We start from the raw sequence: 9,085 nt of genomic DNA on the forward strand, positions 1-9,085 counted from the left end.
GGTGTCTTTATTCACTCCAAACGAGCGACGTTTCGGCCGGCTCACCCAGCCATTATCAAGTGCTTGATAATGGCTGGGTGAGCCGGCCGAAACGTCGCTCTTTTGGAGGGAATAAAGACACCACTTTTTTCACCAACCTGGAGTGCCACTGCTTCTACTTTCTATATCAAGTTTGGATCTCTGACCCAGATCAACAGCGGGAGGCACTCGTGCATATCTACACCAGGAGTGCTGCTTTCCTCTTTACACACACACACACACACACACACACACACACATATATATATATATATATATATATATATATATATATGTGTGTGTGTGTTTCCTAACAGCATTGATTAAAAGTTAAGTTTTATTTTCACTTTCTCCCCATGCAGCAGCCAGGCTTATGTTTCTTTCCAGCCACTACACTGATGCCTCCATCCTGTGCCAGACACTTCACTACTTGCCCATTCAATTTAGAATACAATATAAACTCTCTCATCCACAAAGTACTTTATTGTGCTGCCCCTCCCTACTTCTAAACCCTCATGTCTGTCTACCACTTTACTTGGGCTTTACACTCTAAGACTAAGGCTAGGTTTACAAGGCTGTTTGCACCAACTCAAGTGTCCAATCGGCTCTTTTTTTTTTCAGAGCTGATCGGACCCTAAAACGAGTTAGATGCAAACAGTTACTATCATGATGGATCCCATTTAATTGCATATGGTCTGTTGGTGACCCGGTAATTTGACAGGATTTTAGCGTAGAAAAAATAGCGCTTGTACTATTTTTTTCTCTGCTAAACTCCCGTCCTTCTGGCCTGATTGCCGATGGAACTCCAAATAGTGGAGTCCAACGACAATGTGAACGAGGCCTTACAGGCTGTATTATCCATTGCCCTTACTCTCGTCGTCAACATTATTCTCATACTGCATTATTCTCATACTGCAATATTCTCATACTGCACCCCAAAATCCACTAAAGTCTCCTTGTATGTGGCTCTGACATGGGCAGGAGGTCTCATTTTAATAATATGACAACATATCACCCCTAGGCAACCAATTATGTACATGTACAACAGGGCAGCTTAGTACTTGGTGCACCATGATGTTCATGTATGTCGTACAAAAAAGGAGGTTGCAGCAGAACTCTATATTTTATCACAAGAGTAAAAATTGAGGATCTTAGCTGACTTTATAATATAAAAAAGGCACTCCTCTAATACAGTCTGCCTCAGGCAGACTGTTCTAGCAGAGCACCAATATCAATGAGCAATGCTATGCTTTGGCATAGCATTTAACAGTGTAAACACTCGAAATATTCTTTGTAAATGTTTGCTATAGGTACTGGTAAAAAAAATAATATATATATATATATATATATAAATATATATTTATATATATTTATATTTACAAAATGCAGTGTTTCAACGATCTCACATCATCTTTCTCAAGCATGCACTTTGAATTTATTGTGCTGAAGATGGAATAAAACTTCACCCGAATTTGCCTTTCTACTGTGTGCTGCGATCTTTTCTTTGCATATTGAAGCTTTGGGCTTTTGACCGGGGTTCAGATGATGGAGAATACCAACTGATTGGCTTTCTTCGAAAAATTATATATATATATATATATATATATATATATATATATATATATATATATATATATATATATAAAAAAGCACCTCCCCTAATTAAAATTTATAAAACATCCTCCATGTCCCATTTTAAAAATTTAAAAATTTAAATTAAAAATAAAGCTATCTGATATTGCCACATGTATAATTTATACTATTAAAATACAACCTTTATAAAACAAGGTCTGAAAAACAAGTTCAAGGATATTTTTTGGAAAAATATCATTTTAAAGGTTATGAATACTAGAATAATGGGGATAATGGGAATAATGGGGATTTATTCTGATCTCCATATTGGAATCGGGAAGTAATTTTTCCTCTGTTATGGAGAAATTGGCATCTTCCTCATTGGGGATGGGGGGTTGCCTTCATCTGGATCAACACAGTAGGGTTTTAGGTTGAACTGGATTTTTCAACCCTGCAAACTATGTTAGGGGATGAGATGTCTTATCACACGGGGTCTGGCCACTGGGATCCCCCCCCGCGATATCCGGTCCGGCCCCCCCGGGGCTTTGAGTGGCCATGGTTGAGACGTCATGACCCCTCCATTCTTGTGTATGACATGGATAGAGGAGGTATGATGTCACAACCACTGCCGGCAGCCAGACTCCCCAAGATCGGAGATCTTTTCCCTTATCCTTTGTATAGGGTATAAGATGTCTAGGGGCAGAGTACACATTTTTGGTCAAAATGGGCCCGGTCCTGAATGGGTTAAAGGGGTACTCCGTTGGAAACCTTTTTTTTTATATCAACTGGGGACAGAAAGCTAAACAGATTTGTAAATTAGTTCTATTAAAAAATCTTAATCCTTCCAGTACTTACTAGCTGCTGAATACTGCAGAAGAAATGATTTATTTTTTGGAACACAGAACTCTCTGCTGACATCACGAGCACAGTGCTCTCTGCTGACATCTCTGTCCATTTTAAGAACTGTCCAGAGTAGGAGAAAATCCCCATAGCAAACATATGCTGCTCTGGTCAGTTGCTAAAATGGACAGAGATGTCAGCAGAGAGCACTGTGCTTGCGATTCAGAATTTCCTCAGTAGTATTCAGCAACTAATAGGTACTGGAAGGATTAAGATTTTTTAATAGAAGTAATTTACAAATCTGTTTAACTTTCTGGCTCCAGTTGATAAAAAAAAAAAAGTTTTCCCCTTTAAAGAGTATCCCTTTAATGTTTTTGATTTTCACCATGGAAACACTCACATTAAATTGGTTTCTAGGTGATCTCCGTAACACTTTATCCTACATTATAATGTGCTTTGTGCAACATAAAGCAGATTTCTAATATATTACAAAAAAAATGACAACCTTCATGCCAGTTTGAATTTGAGGAAGAATACATTTTTCAGATACAGTATGTAGATATTAAACATTTCCTTTTTTGTTCCCAGACAGAGTTTTGTGTTGAAATCCAGCACTGCCGACCTGACTGTCTAATTTGGCAATGCTTACGTTAGTCGCTGCTGTTTGTCTATTGTTATTCAATGACGCAGGACCGGCAATCAAATGTTAGAAGCTGAAACTGGAGAAAGGACAAGGCGAGAGGAATGCTGGAGAATTCAGCCAGAAGAAGAATGAAGTGGAAACAAGGACATGTTAAAATATACAGGGGTTTTATATGATGTTAAAATAAGTAGATCAAATTTTCATTTAGTACTGTTATTGCCTGCAGAGCTCATATAGGGGTCAACCATACATGTCTGAATATGCTAGGAGCCACCAGTCCATGAAAAAGCTTCTAGAATTGTCAAGACAAGTCTCGGTCAAACCGGGATGAATACTGAATAGAGTAGAATTATAAGCTTTGTTATTGAGCAACCGTATACAATAATCATTAAGAGTTCAAATCAATGACATCTACTAAACTATCATCTGTAGTACAATTCAACAGCACTGCAACATTGTGCGTGTCTCTTATGTGTATCGACTGGCAGCAATGCTCATCACCATGGGCTGATAGGGATTTCTGTCTCACTAGCTCTCAGGACCATCCTATATGGCTATATTATTTGGATACTGTATGCAGACATTCCTGAAATTACAAAAAATAATGGGGGGTGAACCCCAAGATACCCATACTTGCCTTGTTCAAAAGTATGTAATGTGTATATGATTTTAAGAAAGGATTAGTGATGTTTTAGTGTGCTATATGATATTGTAATGTACAATTGGCAAGACACGAGTCCAGGCACCTTAGGCTACATCTGTTTACGAATTGGTGAACTACTGCATTCAGCAATGTTGCCATACCTTTGGTAATATATCTGAAACCAGGAACAAAGTTCATAGACACCAGCTCACAAGAGAAAGTGTTGCCAGTCAACGAGAACCACTGAGAGGGAGAGTCCTATGTCGATGCTGACATTGTGGTGAGTATTATGATGCACCACAACATATACAGATGGGGTCAGTAGCTACACAGAGGCTTGTGACATCACAGTCATGCCCCGCTTGGGATGTCACAGCCATGCCCCCTCAATGTAAGTCTATGGGAGAGGTGTGATGTGTGCCACGCCCCCTCCCATAGACTTACATTGAGGGGCATGGCTGTGACGTCACGAGTGGGGCATGACCGTGATGTCATGAGCCTCTGCTCCGCATCGCCAGTCATCCGTCAGGGAGCGAAGTTCGCTCCGTGCATCAGATGCCTGGGGTGCGCAGCTGAGATTGCGGTGATGGGACCCCCGTGATCAGATATCTTATCCCTTATCCTTTGGATAGGGGATAAGATTTCTAGGGGCAGAGTAACCCTTTAATGGCCAAAAGCCTTAAAAAAAGGTCCATGAAGTGAAACCTTGAGTGGTTGAGCAGATGCAGATGAAAGCAAAAGGATGTGTCTAAAGAAAAGTCTACAGTATGCTTTTCACCATCAAAAGCATAAATGTACAAATGACACTGAGTGGTTTATGTTGGGAAGAGAAATGTATTTGTGTATATGCACCTGAAGGTGGTCTAAAAGTAATTCCTGTAGAAAACTATTGGCCTACCAGTCATGAAGGCACTGAGAAAACATAGGAAAGTGGTTGGTACAATCCGAAGAGTAACACGTAGGTGGAGTAAACTGTGAGAAGAAGAAGAGACCTATAGTGGCACTCTTTTTACAGGCAAGAGCCCTCAGACATCTAATGTACAATCTACCCCCCCCCCCCCCAAAAAAAAAAAAATGAAATAAAAAATTGTATTGTATCATTTTAAATGGCTGTGACTAACAAGCTTTCGAGTTTAATGTAGATTATCACAGCGGAAATGGACATGACATAGTTGCATCTTTTGGGTAAGTTTACACAATATTGCATAGCAGGAATTCGAAAACTGTGACTGAAGACCTAAACCTCATCCTGCATGTGAAACATGAAAGCATTGAAGATTCAGAGGATCCCAGAGGAATGACCCTACGCTGCCTGTGGCCTAAACATCAAGTGATTGGGTTATGAAAGTTGACAATGCATGACTGCGTGACAACCACTGACAGACTCGCTCAAACAGAAGCAACACAGGCATAAAATCCACCATGTAGAAATCTTCATTTTCTGACCTGAATACATAATCCTAAAAATTCATCTTGCATGCAAGAAGGATATGAGCACTGGACACCACCCTCCCCGATTGTCGCCACACATGGGAACACTCCTGACTTGATTGTGGCATCTAATCGTCCCTTGTTATTTGCCAAACCTTAATGAGAGTGATATCTCTCAGTCCAGAAGCAATGTTACATGCATGGACAGGACTCTTTGTGGCCGTATCTAATGATCCAGACAGTTCTAGAGCAGTAAGCAGTGTTTTCCTCAGATCAAACCACATTCAGAGATTTTTTAGCAGCATCTGATTTTATACAGTTATGTATGTTGTCTTATTAGGGGAAAGTATAACTCTAGTTTCCATGGTTACATTATGAACTCTATTAAGTTACATGTTGATACATCTTGAATGTATTATTATACTTTTCTGGGAAACGCTCCAACAGGGATGCAGAATAGATGATACTAGCAGATATTTCTTATATTGCTTTCTTCATTTCCGCTGGAGGAATGGGTGTCTTGAATAATTAGATAAATGGTCTTAAAAGATTACAGAAGGTTGTAAAATATCTTTTGATCTGCTTAATTGTTAGGGCCTCGTATAAAATGTTTTTAAAAGAAACCATTCTACTTTATTCTTACCTCATTTTTGTACAACTTTAAAGGTGTCCCATAGTGAGTTTAAAAAAACAAACAAAAAAAACTTATAGCCCATTTTAGGTCTTTCATTCTTCTGATCAGTAGAGATGGACTTTAGTGGCCATACGACTCTAAAAGATGTCTCAATGGGGAGGAGGGATCAAACTGCTGCCAGACGTCTCTGTTAGCTGCTTATCTTCATTGAGAAGAAAAGAATCAGGTGTTGAAATTTGACATTCCGAAATACCAATTCTTCTTTCGCCAGACATCATCTGTCAGAGAGAGTTGGCACCTAAGACAGTGTCGTGTAGTCCCGCCAAACCAGCAGGTTAGACTGGCTGTGTTTTTTATGTGTATGGGCAGTGAGTGAGCTGAACCCCTTGGTAATAAAGGTCATGTTCCCTTTAATATTCATCCTTTAATATTGCATTTATAATAAATGTATCTCCTAGATTATTTTTACAGATTAGTACTAGACCATAAGGCAAAGATTCGGCACTGCGTGGTAAGTCACAATTCACATCTAGTCCGACAATCAAAACCGCACAGGATCGTCATATGTTTTCCAGTGGTTGAGCCGGTGGTGCTCAGCTCCATGTAGTGACATCACAAATGAAAGTAAAATATGAAAAGGCGGCACTTACCAATGACAAAAAGAGTCTTTAATCTTCAATAGCGGTGCAAACAACAAACAAAGCAGGGAGTAACACAGATGGCAGGGACGTTTGAATACCCCTGCCATCTGCGTTACTCCCTGCTATGTTTGTTGTTTTGTTGTTTGCACCGCTATTGAAGATTAAAGATTATTTTTGTTATTGGTGCCCCTTTTTATCTTTTATCATTGTTTCTGTTGGTCATTTTTTTCATTTATAAAATTTCTGATGCATTAAAATAGGGGAGGAGGAGGAGGAACAAAGCCCATTCACTTACAGGTCAGCCACCACCAGCCTAAAAAAATTAAGCATACAAGAATATATAGTAAAATAAATATATAAATAAATAAATAAACAAACTGTACTTTCCCAGGACATCACATTCACTGTTATTTTCAAGCAATTTGCATTCATTGACTCCTTAATGGCTGATGACAATCCTACTCAGTTATCATATTAATAATGTGTATTGCCGTTGACAGTCATTTCCAAAGCTTCTTCCCCAGCAGTTCATAACAGCGCTGAGTTATTCTCATGGGGAGCTAAGAGGTTGCTTTGGCCTAGTGGAGAATAGGGTTTCATACATCTGACCAATGAATACTATTTCAGTTCTTGTCTGGAGTCAGACCTTTTGGGTATTTTCACACAGGACTGAAATGTTAGAGACTTTACTTCCCTTTTGACATTATCTAGGACATTTACAGCATTTCAGTCCTTTGTCAAAGAACCTTAAAGGGGTATTCCAGGCCAAAACTTTTTTTTATATATCAAATGGCTCCGGAAAGTTAAACAGATTTGTAAATTACTTCTATTAAAAAATCTTAACCCTTCCAATAGTTATTAACTTCTGAAGTTGAGTTGTTGTTGTTTTCTGTCTAACTGCTCTGTGATGACTCACGTCCCGGGACGCACAGCTCCAGGGACGTGACATCATCATTGAGCAGTTAGACAGAAAACTTCAGAAGCTAATAACTATTGGAAGGATTAAGATTTTCTAATAGAAGTAATTTACAAATCTGTTTAACTTTCCGGAGCCAGTTGATATATATATAAAAAAAGGTTTTGCCTGGAATACCCCTTTAACCCCTTAACGACGCAGGACGTAAATGTACGTCCTGGTGATGTGGTACTTAATGCACCAGGACGTACATTTCCGGAGCGATGCTGGCATCATGCGCGGCAGGTCCCGGCTGGTAATGGCGGACACCCGCGATCCCGCGGAGGTCCGCCATTAACCCCTCAGATGCTGTGATCAATACAGATCACTGCATCTGCAGCATTGCGGTCACTTAACAGGATGATCGGATCGCCTGCAGCACTGCCGCAGCGATCCGATCATCCTGCACCACAGATGGGGGTCCCCTCACCTGGCTCCGCTGCCTTCCGGGAGTCTTCTGCTCTGATCTGCCTTCCCACAAACCAAAGCAGAAGATGACTGATAATGCTGATCAGTGCTGTGTCCTATACATAGCACTGAACAGCATTAGCAATCGAATGGTTGCTATAAATAGTCCCCTATGGGGACTAACAGAGTGTAAAAATAAAAGTAAAAAAATAAAGTAAAACAATTTGAAAAACCCTCTCCCCCAATAAAAACGTAAATTGTCCCATTTTCCCTATTTTACCCCCAAAAAGTGTAAAAAAAATTATTTTATATACATATTTGGTATCGCCGCTTGCGTAAATATCCGAACTATTAAAATAAAATGTAAATGATCCCGTACGGTGAACGGCGTGAACGTAAAAAAAAAAAAAAAATGTATTTTTTATAACATTTTATTCCAAAAATTTTTTATAGAAAATGTAATAAAAGTTTTTTATAAGCAAATATGGTATTAATAAAAAGTACAGATCACGGCACAAAAAATGAGCCCTCATACCACCGCTTAAACGGAAAAATGAAAAAGTTATAGGTCTTCAAATAGGGGGATTTTAAACGTACTAATTTGGTTAAAAAGTTTGCGATTTTTTTTAAGCACAACAGTAATAGAAAAGTGTATAATAATGGGTATCATTTTAATCATATTGACCGAGAGAATAAAAAACACATGTCATTTTTACCATAAATTCTACAGCGTGAAAACAAAACCTTCCAAAATTTGCAAAATTGCGGTTTTCTTTTTAATTTACCCACACAAATAGTATTTTTTTGGTTGCACCATACATTTTATGGTAAAGTGAGTGATGGCATTACAACTGGTCGCGCAAAAAACAAGCCCTCATACTAGTCTGTGGATGAAAATATAAAAGAGTTATGATTTTTTGAAGCGGAGGAGGAAAAAACGAAAACGTAAAAATAAAATTGTCTTAGTCCTTAAGGTCCAAATGGGCTGAGTCCTTAAGGGGTTAAAAAGGGAACCTTCATCACTCTCATTCTGCCTTAACTACAAGTCATTGGGAGGCCCCTGGTCGTTTGTGCCTGCCCTGCTAGCCTTGATTGACTGATCGCTCCCCATACCCAATCAAGACTTGTAAAGTGGGGAGAAGCCCCTGGGAACCACCCTAATGACTGGTGGTTCAGGAAGCATGAAAGTAAGATCAGTTTCCCTTAAAGATCAGACAGTACAGCATATAGGATATGGCCCCCTGGGTTTGGACACTCTATTGCAGTGGTGACCAGTATCTCTGACCTTAAGCAGACTGAC

The sequence above is a fragment of the Hyla sarda genome, chromosome 7 (assembly GCF_029499605.1).
Source record: "Hyla sarda isolate aHylSar1 chromosome 7, aHylSar1.hap1, whole genome shotgun sequence".
NCBI classification, from domain to species: domain Eukaryota; kingdom Metazoa; phylum Chordata; class Amphibia; order Anura; family Hylidae; genus Hyla; species Hyla sarda.